The following is a 14,762-nucleotide window of genomic DNA, read 5'->3' on the forward strand; positions in this document are numbered from 1 at the left end:
TCAGGGCAAACCAGCCGGCCCCCACCCATGCACCAGGCCTCTATCCTATATAGTAAAAGGGTAATATGCCTCCCAGCACCAGGATCAGTGGAGCTGAGAGGCCTCCCGGCACTGGGATCAGTGTGACAGGGAGCAGCGCCCAAACCCCCTGATCGCCTTGTGGCTCTGTGTGTGACAGGGGGTGGGGCCACAACCTTCCTATCTGCCCTGCTCTGTTTGTGACAGGGCAAGGCGCCCCAACCTCCTGATCAGCCCTGCTCTGTGCCTGATACGGGGGAGCTCCCCAACCCCCTGATCGCCCTGTGGCTCTGTGTGTGACAGGGTGCGGCGCCCCACCCCCCACCCCCACCGCCACAGGCCCTGCTCTGTGTGTGACAGGGTAGAGCCATAATCTCCCCATCGGCCCTGCCCTGAGTGTGAGAGTGGCGGCGCCCCAACCCCCTGATTGGCCCTGCTCTGTGGGTGATAGAGGGCGGCACCCCAACCCCCCTCCCCCCACAGGCCCTGCTCTGTGTGTGATGGGGTAGAGCCATAACCTCCCAATCGGCCTTGCTCTGTGGGTGATAGAGGGTGGTGCCCCAACCCCCCTGATGGGCCCTGTTCTGTCTGTGACAGGGGGCAGCGCCCCAACCCCCTGATTGGCCCTGCTCTGTGCATGACAGGGAGTGGTGCCGCAACCTCCCCATTGACCCTGCCTTGAGTGTGACAGGGGGCGGTACCCCAACCCCCCAATTGGCCTTACCCTGAGCATGACTGAGGGTGGCATTGCAACCTCCCAATCCGCCCTGCTCTGTGAATGACAGGGGGAGGCGCCCCAACTCCCCAATCAGCCCTGCTCTGAGCCCGACCAGGGGCTGCACCTAGGGATTGGGTCTGCCATCTGCCACCTGGGAGCGGGCCTAAGCCAGCAGGGCGTTATCTCCCAAGGGGTCCAAGACTGCAAGAGGGCACAGGCCAGGCTGAGAGACCCCCCTCCCCCCCGAGTGCACAAATTTTTGTGCACCTGGCCTCTAGTATATATATATAAAAGGCTAATATGCAAAGTGTCCCCTTGGGAGTTTGACCGGGAGACCAGGAGTTCGATCACTCACTATGACGTGTGCTGACCACCAGCGGGCGGCATGGAATATGGCAGGTGACCAGTGGTGGCGGTGGGGCACTGAGGGAGTGAGGGAAGGAAAAGGCAGGGAGGCCGGGGGTGGGGCAGGGAACCTGATGGGCCCTGATCACAGGCCAGGCCTAGGGACCCTACTGGTGCACAAATTTCTTGTACTAGGTCTCTAATATATATATATATATATATATATATATATATATATATATATATATACACACACACATATATATGTATATACACATACATATATATACATACATACATATATACATATATTCATATATATATATATATATATTAGAGGCCTGTTGCACGAAGGCATTTGTGCAATAGGCCTTCCCTTCCCTTGGCTGCTGGCACCAGTTTTCCTATGGCACCCGGGACCCAGGCCTTCGCTCTGGCTGGGCTCTGGCCAGAGCCCCTCCCCCCCCCGCCCCCCCCAGCCGTCAGGCTTCACTGCTCTGCTGGTCCTGGGGCATGAGGCCTCGTGGCTCCGCCCATCCCGGGGCTGTGAGGCTTCCCAGCTCCGCTGATCCCAGGGCCATGAGGCCCCCCTGGCTCCACCCATCCCGGGGCCGTGAGGCCTCGCGGCTCTGCTGATCCCGGGTTGTGAGGACTCACTACTCGGCATCTTCGGGTACGTTTGGCTTCGCTCCACCGCTTGGAGCCTAGTATGCAAATTAACCACCATCTATGTTGGTGGTTAATTTGCATATCACCCTGATTAGCCAATGGGAAGTGTAATGAAGGTATGGTCAATTACCGTTTTGTCTTTTATTAGATAGGAGATATCTATATCTATATCTATCTATATCTATATCTATATCTATATCTATATGTACATATATATATTTATATAACTCAATTTGAAAATGATTTTAGCTAATCTATTCTGCCATATGTGACTGTAATAAATTTATTCATCTTTACTCTCTTTAAAATTTTAGCATTTTTTTGCTTATGTCCCTTAAAATGTAAGGCCAGAGTCTTCCCTGCCGGGAGCTGGTCCATGCTTGCTGTTTCAAGGGACCTGGCATATATGGCATACTTTTCTTAATATGTTTGCTCACCTTCTTGGCGCTGTGTTTTAACCAAGGTCACCTCTCCGAGAAAGGTTGAATCCCCAGGTAGGGATTTTCCCCTGAAGTTAGGGAGGGAATAAAACCCCTCAACTAAGTGCCAGGTGGGTAATTAATCCCTTTAACTACGAACAATCATGCTTAAACTACATAATCTTTTCTCCCTGGAATGGAGATAAGAAACGCCCTAACCGTTGTAATAGAGATTGATAGGATTGAATCAACTGGTATAAATACAGTTGTAACAAGACAGAAGCACACAGAACTTCAGACACAGAACTGAGAACACAGGGCTTGGAAGACAGGACCAAGAGAGACAGAGCCTAGGCACAGAACCTACACAGAACGTTCTCTAGGGACAGAAGAACTTCGCTGGCGAGAGCATGCCGGAGGATCCTGGACAGGGACTGGCCTCGGAGCCTGGAGGCAGAGCCTGGCGAGAGAGCATGGCAGGGGATCCTGGACTGAACCTGACTAGAACCTGGTGGCTGAACCTGACTGGAGAACCTGAGAAGAACCGCTCTGGAGATCGAGACCAGAACTTGGCTGGAGATCCTGGCTAGGCTGCTGATCAACTGAACACTGTCTCCGTGTCCTTCCTTCTTCGCCGACTCCGTCCACACCTTTGGGGACCCCTGGACCTGCTGGGGTTGGACCCCGGCACTTCCCAATAATGTTCATGATTATTTTCCTGCTTGATTTGAGAGAGCATATAGTACTGTAATAATTTTGTCATCTGTCAGAAATATGATACTAGATAAAATAATCTTTGGAGCAACATGACTAGAGAGTAAAGAAGATTCAAATAGATTTATTCTTTAAAAAAAAATTTTATTGATTTCAGAGAGGAAGGGAGAGGGAGAGAGAGACATAAACATCAATTATGAGGAGAATCATTGATCAGCTCCCTCCTGCGCTTCCCATACTGGGGATGGAGCCCAAAAACCCAGGTATGTGCCCTGACTTGGAATTTAACTGTGACCTCTGGTTCACAGGTCAATGCTCAACCATTGAGCAACATTGGCCAGGCCAAAGAGATTACTTCTTTTTTTAAAAAAATATATTTCTATTTATTTCAGAGAGTAAGGGAGAGGGAGAGATAGAAACATCAATGATAAGAGAGAACCATTGATTGGCTGCCTCCGGCATGCCCTCCAGTAGGAATAGAGCCCACAGTCAGGGCATGTGCCCTGATCTCCTGGTTCACAGGTTGACACTCAACCATTGAGCCATGCTGGTTGAGCTAGAGAGATTAATTCTTATTCGAAATGATGTTTGCCTGAGAAATGTCAGCAAGATGGCAGAGTAGGAAGCTCTAGCCCTTCCTTCCCCCTACAAACAAACTGAGTTAGCAGCAATGCAGGGAACAATATGCATGAATTTATTTTTGAGCTCTCTATTTTATTCCATTGGTCTATGAGTCTTTTTATTATGTTGGTACTATACAGTTCTAAGTATTATAACTTTGCAATAGAGTTTGAAATCAGAAAGTGTCATGCCTCCAGCTTTGCTCTTCTTTCTCAAGACATCTTTGGCTATTTGGAGTCTTTCATAGTTCCATATGAATTTAAGGATTTAGAAAAGTTTCTTTAAAGCAATTTGTATCATTTTTTCAATGCCTCTCCATCATGTTCAAGATATTATTCATTCTCCTTAATTTATCACTCAGTTCCTTGTGATCTGACATCTGCTTCTCCCTAGTTTCAATGACTGGCTTGGTTTTAACCCTTCATGCTTCAAACTATAATGTACCTTCAAAACCTTTGGTGGCTTCTTATTATTTAACAAAATATCAGTTCCTCTAATAATTTTAGGCGTAAAATTTAATGTAAATGTGCTGGATACATATTTTGTATCAAGTTCATGACCATGTTCCATTGAAATCCTTACTTTATTGACTGCCTCTTCCATTGGATTCCTTGAGGAGAGTTTTAAGTTGTCATCCTGTGCCCTCCTAAGACCTAGCACAATTCTTAATACATTGTCAGGTTCAGGCAATGTGCATGACCCATGCATAAATATAAACAAATGAATGACTTCTCAATTTGTTTCTAAAATAGTTAGAGAGACTAGGGAATGGTGACTGGCCTGTGTTATGGTGGTACCGAGTGGGTTTGGCATGACGGTACTAGCTGGTAGTGGGAACTTACAACTAGTGCCAAGGGAAGGAGCACTGGGCTTTATTATCAGCTCACGCTGCCCAGATTGGCAGAACAGGAAGAGGTTGTAGCGGGGCTTAAAAGTGTCGATAGTTGGACCTCAGAAATGGAGTCAGACTCTTCAGTATAAAACTGAATATTTACTCTTGAAACTGGATTTCTTGGTTGAGAAAGACCATAATTTTCCTCATGCCAATAATATACTTCCTAATTTTTTCTTCCTGATGCACACATAGATCCCATTGTACCATATGATGGTTGAAAATGGTTGGTAAATACTGTTCAGAAAAATTCCCTAAAATATTTTTACACTTGTTTCATGTAAATTAATGTGCAGAATTATTTTTAAGACAATAAATATGATTTGATAACTTGTAAAAGTAAAATCGGTGAGATAAACGGGTAAAAGTCACTATTTGCATATTTGCCTCCCTATCTGGTGGTTCTGATTTAATATTATGTTCAAGAACACTATATGTTTGTTTTTATTTAAGATTGTTTGGCTTTTTAAATTTTATTTTAAGGAGGGAAGGGGATTTACTAGCCTTTCCTGGCCTTTGTTTTCCTCAGCTAGAACTCCAGTTCCTTGCCTTCTAGCACATAGCCATTTGCTGTGCCACACTGGCCTGGGGCCTGGCCTTGAAGAGATGCATACAAGAAGTTTGCCCTGCTGGAATTGCGCCTCTAGGAGATGGCTGATTTTGGCATTCTTTTTCCTTTCATAATATTTCTTCTGAATTTTCTTTAATCGTTTTTTGTTTAAAGTCTCTTTGTTCTTCATCAGAAGTCAGCTAGACCCTGTACTTTCAGCCCAGTGGTACCGAGTGCTGTCACTGAGCACGATGTAGTTCTCTACTAGGGTCTTGGTGCGGACCAGTTCATTGTTGGATGCTTTGTAGACAACATTAAAAATTCTTGTTTTGCACATAAAACACTAGAAACCCCAGGAGAAGTTGCCCACATCCAGCCTCAAGGCTCGGTGCTTCTTGTTGCCTCCACATATGCAGACTATGTGTATGTGTCGGGGGCCAATCTTAGGGTTGGCAGCAGGGCATCCCCGCTCATATTTTCCCTTTTTGTGGTAGGACTTTCTCTTGCCCCTGGTCTTGCTGTGCTTGTGCCAGTTGTCCTAAGAGATGCCCAGGACTAGGTGCCCACTGGAAAGAGCTGTCTGGCTTCTTCTGTAAATGTTACCATTAGCATATGGCATGAGAATGATACATTTCCATAATAGAGAACATTTGTGAATAACAAAGATGATGCAGTTAATACATATTTAACTAGGTGAAAAGCTTTAAAACTTTTTACCTCTTAATTAGAATTAGTCACAGTTAAGATTTTTGGTGGCATGTAATTGAACTATTTATGACAAAAAATAAGGTTGTGATAAAATCCCTGCTAAATCCTAATATTTATAGTAAAATAAAACAAATAAAGAGTATAATCAGGCAGATTCTTCTTTTAGAGATTTCAAATATTTTGCATAATTGCACTCTTTGAAATCATCTAAATGTGTGTTCAGTGACCTCTTTTAAAAAGTAAGTGGGAATTTGGAAATAATTCTTTGGACAGAAATTGAATCCCCCCCCCCCCCCCCCCCCCCCCCCCGCAACTCGATCCCGATGAACTCATCTGAGAGCAGTACTGTTGCTGTAGCCAATGAAAGTGATGAACTGGGATACATTTAATGGATCGCAAAGTTAAATGAGAAAGGCCCTCTATGGCTGTAAGACTTGCCATGGGTCACCTTATTCAGTAATTTTCGACCCTTTTCATCTCATGGCACACATAAACTAATTACTAAAATTCTGAGGTACATCAAAAAATATATTTGTTGCCTATCTGACAAAAAATAGATATAATTTTGATTTATTCACACAGGACAGCTATTGTTGTGTTGGCTGTTGTCACGTTTTCTAAATTTGACAATCTAAAGAGGTCAGTGAGCCTGACTAAGTAGTCAGGCATTGCATGTTTTAAAAATTCTTGAGGCATCCTCGTTGAAAATCGCTGCCTTATTCTTCACTTAAGAAGTAGATGTTGGAGGATTAACTCACATAACTCTAGCCATTTTAGAGAATAAAATCAGGTCTTAGTTATAACTGCCTTTTTCTCATAATAGATGGCTTAAAAATTATCTGCCCAAATTGGGAATACTCCTAAACTGTCCTTAATCACAGGCCTGATTTGTTACACTTTTCTTGTAAAGAAATTTCAAAAGACTAGTAGAAAACAATACAAAGATAACTTGTGTTGAATTGAATAGGGAAACTGTTTCCCGTACAAGTGGGACTATTATATAGGTATAGATAGAGTATCGACTTTTGATTTGTTGTTGTTGTTTGCAGGAGAGACACCTGATTTACAAATTGTTAAATACTGAAGAATCTTCCTAATCTTGAGTGACGATAGTCTTGTTTGTCCAGTTGCCCCTCGGCTTTACTGCCCTAAATACTCTTCCTCACCATTTCCTTTCTCCTTCCGTCTTTATCTCTTTTTCTCTACTAGGTCCCACTCTGGTTTCCGGTTCTATTTTCTTTGTTATCTGCTGGGCTCATACTACTTTGCCAGCGACAATGCGTTTCCCAGAATGGCAGGGACTGCTTATTTCAGGGAGAGGAACTGTGCCCCGTGGGGCTGTTCTGGTCAGATAAGCAGCCAGCGGTTGATTGGACGGGACGAGCTTGGCTGTGGGCTCTCCTGGACCACACTGAGCAGCAGGAGCAGAGCCATCAGATGACTGACGGAGCAGGGAGCCCCAGCCAAGGCTGATCATAGGGAATGTTTAGGGGTGGGATAAACACTTCAGAGAGTCTAAACCTAAATATGTTTTGCTTGAGTTGGTCATCTGGTCACAGGTTTCTCTCTTTGGCTGCTAATCAGCCTATTCCTAATGGGATTGAATGGCAGCTAAACAAGTGCTACCTCATGTACCTGGATTTTGAAAACATGCATTTTCCTCAGCAGCTCCTCATGAAATACCCCCTGTATTAGCCGCAAGCCTCCCGGGGGCTCTAGGGCTGTTCTTTATTTAAAAATGGCTCGGAATTTGATTTATTTTCAACATTTCATAGTCAATAGGACTTTTCATAATAATAAGTTAAATACCAGTGGTGCATTTTGTGTAGGTACACAACAGGCATTTTAATTAAGGAATTATTTGTGTAGCTCTTTGCCAACAAAGATGATGCTTCTGACCCTGCAGCTGTGTGCAGTTGTGGCCAAATCTGCTCATCAGTGACCTGCTGGTCACATAACCCTTTGCATACATAAGTTAGCATGCCAACTGAGGCCAGTGCCTCTTTTCTCGCTGCTTTTCAGTAATGTTCTTTCACGGTCCCCCTGAGGATTAAGCTACTGCCATATGCAGACAAGGCCTATGACAGGGGTGGGCAACCCCTGGCACGCGTGCCAAACATGGCATGGCCACTAACTTTTGCTGGCACGCGAAACCCTCTCTTATAATCTTCCATTTACAATTTTTTTTCTTAATATAGACTTTTTTATTTTTCAGATAAATTCAGTGTAGGTGCATCTTAGATAAATAAATAATTTTACATAACAAGTTATCTTAAAGACCACAGACTTGGATTGATGAGAGAGGGGAAGAGCAATTTCTATGCCTCTGCCTTAACTCTCTCTGCCTTCCTAGATCCGACCAGTGTTTTGGTTTCATCCACATACGCTTGTGAATCTTTGTTCTCAGTGATGAATTTTGTTAAGTCTCATAATAGGAGTAGCCTGACGGATGAAAGTAGTAGCTCCTGCATATCTCTGAAGGTCACGAAATATAAACCTGATGTAAAATCTCTGTCATCAGTGATGCAGCAGCAAAAGTCCCACTGATAATATCAAACGGAGTCAAAAAGTTTTCTGTCGGGCTATCAGTGTACATGTATACATTAAAAAATAAATGTATTTTTCATCATCATATACTGTGTTTTTGTCGCTCTAATGAATTTTATTATTTCTTCAAGGTTCTTCATATACGTACACCTTAAGAGATATCAAGTAGGCATAACATGTTCTCAAAAAATTAGGGTTGGCACGCAGAAGAATTTTGAGTCAGAGATTTTGCTGGCTTTGGCATGCACTCACAAAAAATTTGCCCACCCCTGGCCTATGAAAAGGTACTGGGAGGATTTGCTGAGAAGAGACTACGTTACCATGCAGATCGTTGCAATGATTTAGATAGACCAATAGTTCCCATTTTGAGAGTGCCTGAGAATCACCTGGAGGGTTTTTTAAAATATAGATTGTTGAGCCCCACCCACAGCGTTTCTGATTCAACTGGTCTGCAGTGGGAGGCCAAGAATTTGCCCTTCTAACTCATTTACAGATGATATTGAGACTGCTGGTCCAGGACCCCACTTTGAGAGTGCTGGGAATAGATGAGCGGATTAGCCTACAGATGCCTCAGCCCCTACAGGAATTCCTCATGCATGGTCTGTTGTACATGTGGTTGTAGCAGTCATTAGCACTCAGAATCTTGCCATTGCTCATCAGCCCTCCAGAGCCTCATTTCATAACTAGAGGGCATGCATCAGGCTGATTTGAAAAGTTCGTAATCTATCCTCATTCTCCCATTTTGGGGGCATTGTGGGAATGTTTCACACTGATTCCTTTTCTTCAGACAGTGTGCTGTGTATGACTTTTCTCTTGCAGAAAAATAGCTATGTCCTGTGAAAATGGACTAGGTTATATAAGAATTAGGGTTAGGATCTTTTGGGTGCTGAGCTGGGCACACAGACAGGACTAATCAAAGTGTTTGAGTAAGTGGAAACCGTGTGCCTATTACCTCAGTCCTGCTCATTGAGAAGGTTAGTTGACAGTAGAGATTCTGAGTGGGTTTGGTGCTTAACGCTGCTGTTGTTTGACTGTTGGCCAGTGTGTAAAAACAATATATTGTTTTTCTTAATCTTTTTTTATTAATCTCCCAGTCGAGCTTTGAAAAGGTCTAATATAGTCACTTCCTTCACTTTGAAGCTGTTGATGAGGATTTTTGCAGCAGATGTGATCTGTCTAGGAATGTTGGTATTTAACAATTTTGAGTTGTACCCTAGGCCCTTGTCATTTCATTAGAATAATTAATTACTGGCTACATGTTATTCACAGAATACTACTGTCACAACACCTGAATGGATAAAATGTATCCCTAGAAGGATTTGGTTGGGGGGGCGGGGGGAGGAGGGGATAACTTAGAAGTGTCAAAAGTAACTAGACTGAATCAAGATGGTGGCATAGGTAAACACCTGTACGTGCTGCCTCCCACAACCACATCAAAATTACAACTAAAATACAGAACAACTATTATTAAGAATCACTGGAAAGCTGGCTAAGTGGAAGTACTACATCTATAGAGGTAAAGAAGAAAGCACACTGAGACTGGTAGGAGGTGTGGGGCGCAGAATGGGCTGGTCCAGCATCCGGGTGTGCTGCTTTTTCATTTGGGAGGGAGAGCGCCACTGCAGAAGCTGCCTCAGAGGAGTGAGGGGTCCCAGCCCCACACCAGACCCCCAGCCCAGGGTCCCAAAGCTGGGGAAATAAGTTCCTACAGGCTGTAAGAACTATGGGATATAAAAACCAGTGCAGAGAAACCAAGATGGCGGCATAGGTAAACACCGGAAATTGCTGCCTCCCACAACAACTTCAAAAGTACAACGAAAAGACACAACAGACATCATCCAGAACCACAGGAAGGCTGGCTGAGTGGAAATTCTACAACTAGAAGAAAAGAGAAAAGCACACTGAGACTCAGAGGAGGTGTGGAAGTAAAGTGCAGAAGTACGAAGGCTCAAGCATGCGAAAAGGGGCTGGTACCTGAGGACGCGGCTTTCTTTTTGAATCGGGAGGGAGTCACAAGCTCCCAACTGCTCTGAACTCCAGTTCCGGAAAGTCTCTGGGGACTCAGGACTCATATGGGAGAAACTGGACTGTCTGGCAGTGGGCAGAACTTGGAACTTGAGGGCAGCTTTCCCTCAGAGGTGCTTGCAGCGATTACTGGGACACGGAGATACAGGGCCCCTTAAGGCAGGGCTGAGCAGCCATAGCTGCTTGCTCTACCCTGTTAATTCCCTGAGACCCCACTCCACCCAAGCTGCAACAGAGGCTTTTGCATGTGAATGCCCTGGCCCTTTGCAATCTGAAAATTACCTAACAAACTGCAGCTGGCAAGACAGACCCAAAACTTCCAAGAGAAAGCCCAGGGCAACACAGCAGCTTGCATTGCTTCACAGCTGGGCCTCATCTGGGCACCTCCAAACCCCCAAAAAAGAAGGAGAATCTGCAGATCTCTTCATAGCTCCTGCTGGGTAGCCTCAGGCAGAGGCTAAATTAGCACCGCCTTAGAGATCCAAGAGCCAGTGTACCCAGTGGTCAGAGTGGGACCATCCAGATTACAACTCCTCATATCCATAAGGGACACACTCAGGGGGCAGACTCAGTGAGCACCAAAGCCCCACTGAAGTAAGTCTTGCCCCAGAAGGATGTCTTCAGCACAGAAGTTCTCCCACTGCAGACACAGCTGATTCTCACAGCCAATTGGCCTGGAGGTCAATTCCTCCCAGCAAAACCTACAACAATCAAGGCTTAACTACAACAAGACTATGCACAAAGCCCACAAGGGGGTGTACCAAGAGTGTCCACCTCAGGTAATTGGGGAGACTGAGCCACTGGGCCCTATAGGACATCTAGCACAGAATGCCACTCTATCAACACAGGGAAGCAGCCAAAATGCAGAGACAAAGAAACAGGACACAAATGACAGAAATGGAGGAAAGCAAACTATTGGATATAGAGTTCAAAACCACACTTTTAAAGTTTTTTCAAGAACTTTCTAGAAAAAAACGACAAATTTAGTAAGACCCTCAAAAAGATGGGTGATACCGCCAATAAATGTAGTGAGATCCTCAAGAAATCTAGTGAGACCATCGAGGGTATGAAAAAGTACCAATTAGAAATTAAGCATACACTGACTGAAATAAAGGATATTATGCAGAGTTCCAACAGCAGACCAGAGGATCGCAAGAATCAAGCCAAAGATTTGAAATACAAAGAAGCAAAAAACACCCAACCGGAAAAGCAAAATGAAAAAAGAATCAGAAAATACGAAGATAGAGTAAGGAGCTTCTGAGACAGCTTCAAGCGCACCAACATCCGAGTTATAGGGGTGCCAGAAGATGAGAGAGAGCAAGATATTGAAAACCTATTTGAAGAAATAATGACAGAAAACTTCCCATACCTGGTGAAAGAAATAGACTTACAAATTTAGGAAGTACAGAGATCCCCAAACAAGAGAAATCCAAAGAGGACCACACCAAGACACATCATAATTAAAATGCCAAGGGTAAAAGACAAAGAGAGAATCTCAAAAGCAGCAAGAGAAAAATAGTTAGTTACCTACAAGGGAGTACCCATACAACTGTCAGCTGATTTCTCAACAGAAACTATGCAGGCCAGAAGGGAGTGGCAAGAAATATTCAAAGTGATGAATAGCAAGCATAAGCAGGACTTCTGGAGGGCAGCCTCCACTCCTGGGAGCCTCTCTGTCTCCTGGATCTTGTTTGTTGGCTCTTTACTCCTGGGGGGCCTCTCTGTCTCCTGGATCTTGTTTGTTTGCCCTTAACTCCTGAAGACAACTCTGGCTCCTGGATCTTTGTCATTGGTCCTCCTTCCCTGGGAGGTTCTCTGGTTCCTTGGTCTTGGGCATTGGCCCTGGACTCCTAAAGATAACTCTGTCTCCTACATCTTGGGTGTTCTTCCTCTACTCCTATGGGCCTCTCTTAATTCTGGATCTCAGGGGTTGACTCTTTGCTCCAGGGGTACCTCTGGCTACTGTATTTTGGGCTTTGGGTCCTCCACTCCTGTGGATGTCTCTGGCTCTGGGTTTTGGACATCAGATCTTGGGCTGACATCCCTGTTTCAGAACTGGATGTGTTCTGTGTTTTGGGTCCCGGTATCAGGCAGTCCTGGTGTAGAAGTAGCAGCTTTCGGTTGATGTCCTAGTATTCCCAAGTGAGGGGTCGCAGGACAGGGTAGAGAGGGATTCACCAGGACCCAGGACCTTGGTATCAGGCGTGGTACCTGGAACTCCTCTTCAGAATCCCAGACCTCACACACACAGTGTGAAAGATTCTGCTCCATGGATTCAGCCACTGAGAGGAAAAAGTTTTCCAGCGACTCCTTCCCTGTGCCTTTATACTCTCCTGGGTTCTTCGGGTCCAATCAGAGCATATTAAGGCTGGGTGGTGAGTTCTTCTGAAGGTGCCAATTTATTAAGAAGGGGAGACGTGATAGTATTAAGGGAAATCCAATCATCATGGGTGTGGTTATCTGAAGCGGAATTTTTAAAAAAATTGGATTAAAGTTTATTTGTTTGTTTTAAAAGAAAACAGTTTGTAGGAACAATGAAGTGGATGATAGATGAAGTAGATAAGGAAAACTGGGGAGGAGTGGGTTTGGGTGGATATAGGGAAAAATCAATAGTTCTCTTTGGTCTATGTTGCTTGGAGATATTTATGAGCCATACCAGTGTAGATGTGAAGAATGAAGTTTTATATACAAGTGTATATCTCAGAAAAGAAGGTGAAATTGAAGGTTGGCAGCAGAATCTGAATGATCCAGAAGACACGCTATGGGTTTCTAGATCCAGTCTTCCTTGGCTATAACTCTTCCTCAGAAACCTCTCCTCTCCTTGATGTACTCAGCCAGCACCTTGGAGAGAAAATCTGAGAGAAAGAGCATTTTAACTAATGAAATTGACAAATTACCTAAAGGGGCTGTTTACAGGTTTTTCATTAGACAAAGGTGAATACATTGGTGAAAAGTTATATTTTAATTTTAGTTGGTTTTTTTTTCTTTCATTTTCACCTTCTTTATTCCCAAATAATGCCCCACCTGCCCCCAATGGTAATGTGTATGGAGCACATATCTTGTGTCAGCCTTCGTGCTGTGTTCTTCACATGGATTGTTTTATTTGATCCTCCCAACAACCCTATGAAGTGGGCAAGTTTATTTTCAACATTTTACAGGTAGGAGGGAGAATTTATAACATTTGATAAGCAGTGGAACCAGAGTATGCACCAAGGCAATCTGCCTCCAGACATCACTCTGTTTAAAAATTAAATTAGCAAATAATTGTATTTGCTAAAGGCCAGAATGAATAAAATAACAAAAATATGTTAATAAAATGATCAAATCAGATAAAATTCAGACAAGCATTTACTAATAAATGACATACATCAACATGATGATGGTTGCTTGGTAAATGCTACTTTTGCATAAATGTGCAAAATCAACATCATGTGTTTAACTTTAATTTTATATCTTGTGTAATAAACTGGTAGAAATTCATGAGTAAGATTAATTAATTAGAAATGAATGATGTAAAAAATCATCCTTTCACATTATTGCAAGACAAGTGAATTCAGTTTGGCTGTTTAGGTTATTTTGATAAATAGTAATAGCCCCTACAAATATAGCTGGCTGGAGCTTTTGATTTCTTCCCCAAAACTGTATTACCTGGAAGTTTACAAGCAAATTTTCTCAGGCTGAGTTCTGCCATATACTTACCTCTTATTACTCTAGTACATACATACATACATACATACATACATACATACATACATACGTGAATTACATTATATACACACACACACACACACACACACACAAACTGTTGTTAAGCATGGTGATGTTTCAGCTCTCTGTTCTTTTTAGGCTGTCATATATTTTTTAGAGGTCACTACAAAACAATAATGCAATAAATACTGACTGCAGGATTTGCTAAAGTCTGGCAGCAGAATACTCACTTAGAAAATGTTTACAGATTTTATTAAAGAGTGACTCTGAAGAGGTTAGACTTCTGAGTTCATCCAGTTGTCATATCCTGTTCATGAAGACATTGGCTCACCTGTATTTTTCTATCCATTTATCTTTAACATTACTTTTATCAATCATTAAAAATTATTTCTAGAATTGCTTATGCTCATTAATAAGCCTTCTAGTACAAATGTAAATATCAATGTTTAAAATCTGTTCATAATTTCTTATAGAATATTAGAGGCTCAATGCACAAAATTTGTGCAAGTGTAGGCCTTCCTTCCCCCGGCTGCCGACACCAGCTTTCCTCTGGCACCCAGAACCCAGGCTTCCCTCACAGCCCCGGCTTCATCCAGAAGGATGTCCGGAAGGATATCTGGTCTAATTAGCATATTATGCTTTTACTATGATAGATAGAAAGTTGAATAGCATTTTCCCAAATGCTAACAATCTCATTTAGCACGTGAAATCCTGATTAGAATACTTCACATGTTAACAACAGTGTCAAAGAATAGATGCAAGCAAATATATATATATTATACTCTTCCACTCAAAATATATTGCGGAAAATTATAGATAATAAACACT

The 14,762-nt window shown here is 43.3% G+C and overlaps 1 pseudogene; it reads right to left on the reverse strand.

Moving 5' to 3' along the window:
- Positions 1-4,925: 4,925 nt before the first annotated feature.
- On the reverse strand, positions 4,926-5,565 carry LOC132226569 (small ribosomal subunit protein eS8-like; annotated as a pseudogene).
- Positions 5,566-14,762: the final 9,197 nt, after the last annotated feature.

Source organism: Myotis daubentonii, chromosome 2, assembly GCF_963259705.1.
Source record: "Myotis daubentonii chromosome 2, mMyoDau2.1, whole genome shotgun sequence".
Classification (NCBI taxonomy): domain Eukaryota; kingdom Metazoa; phylum Chordata; class Mammalia; order Chiroptera; family Vespertilionidae; genus Myotis; species Myotis daubentonii.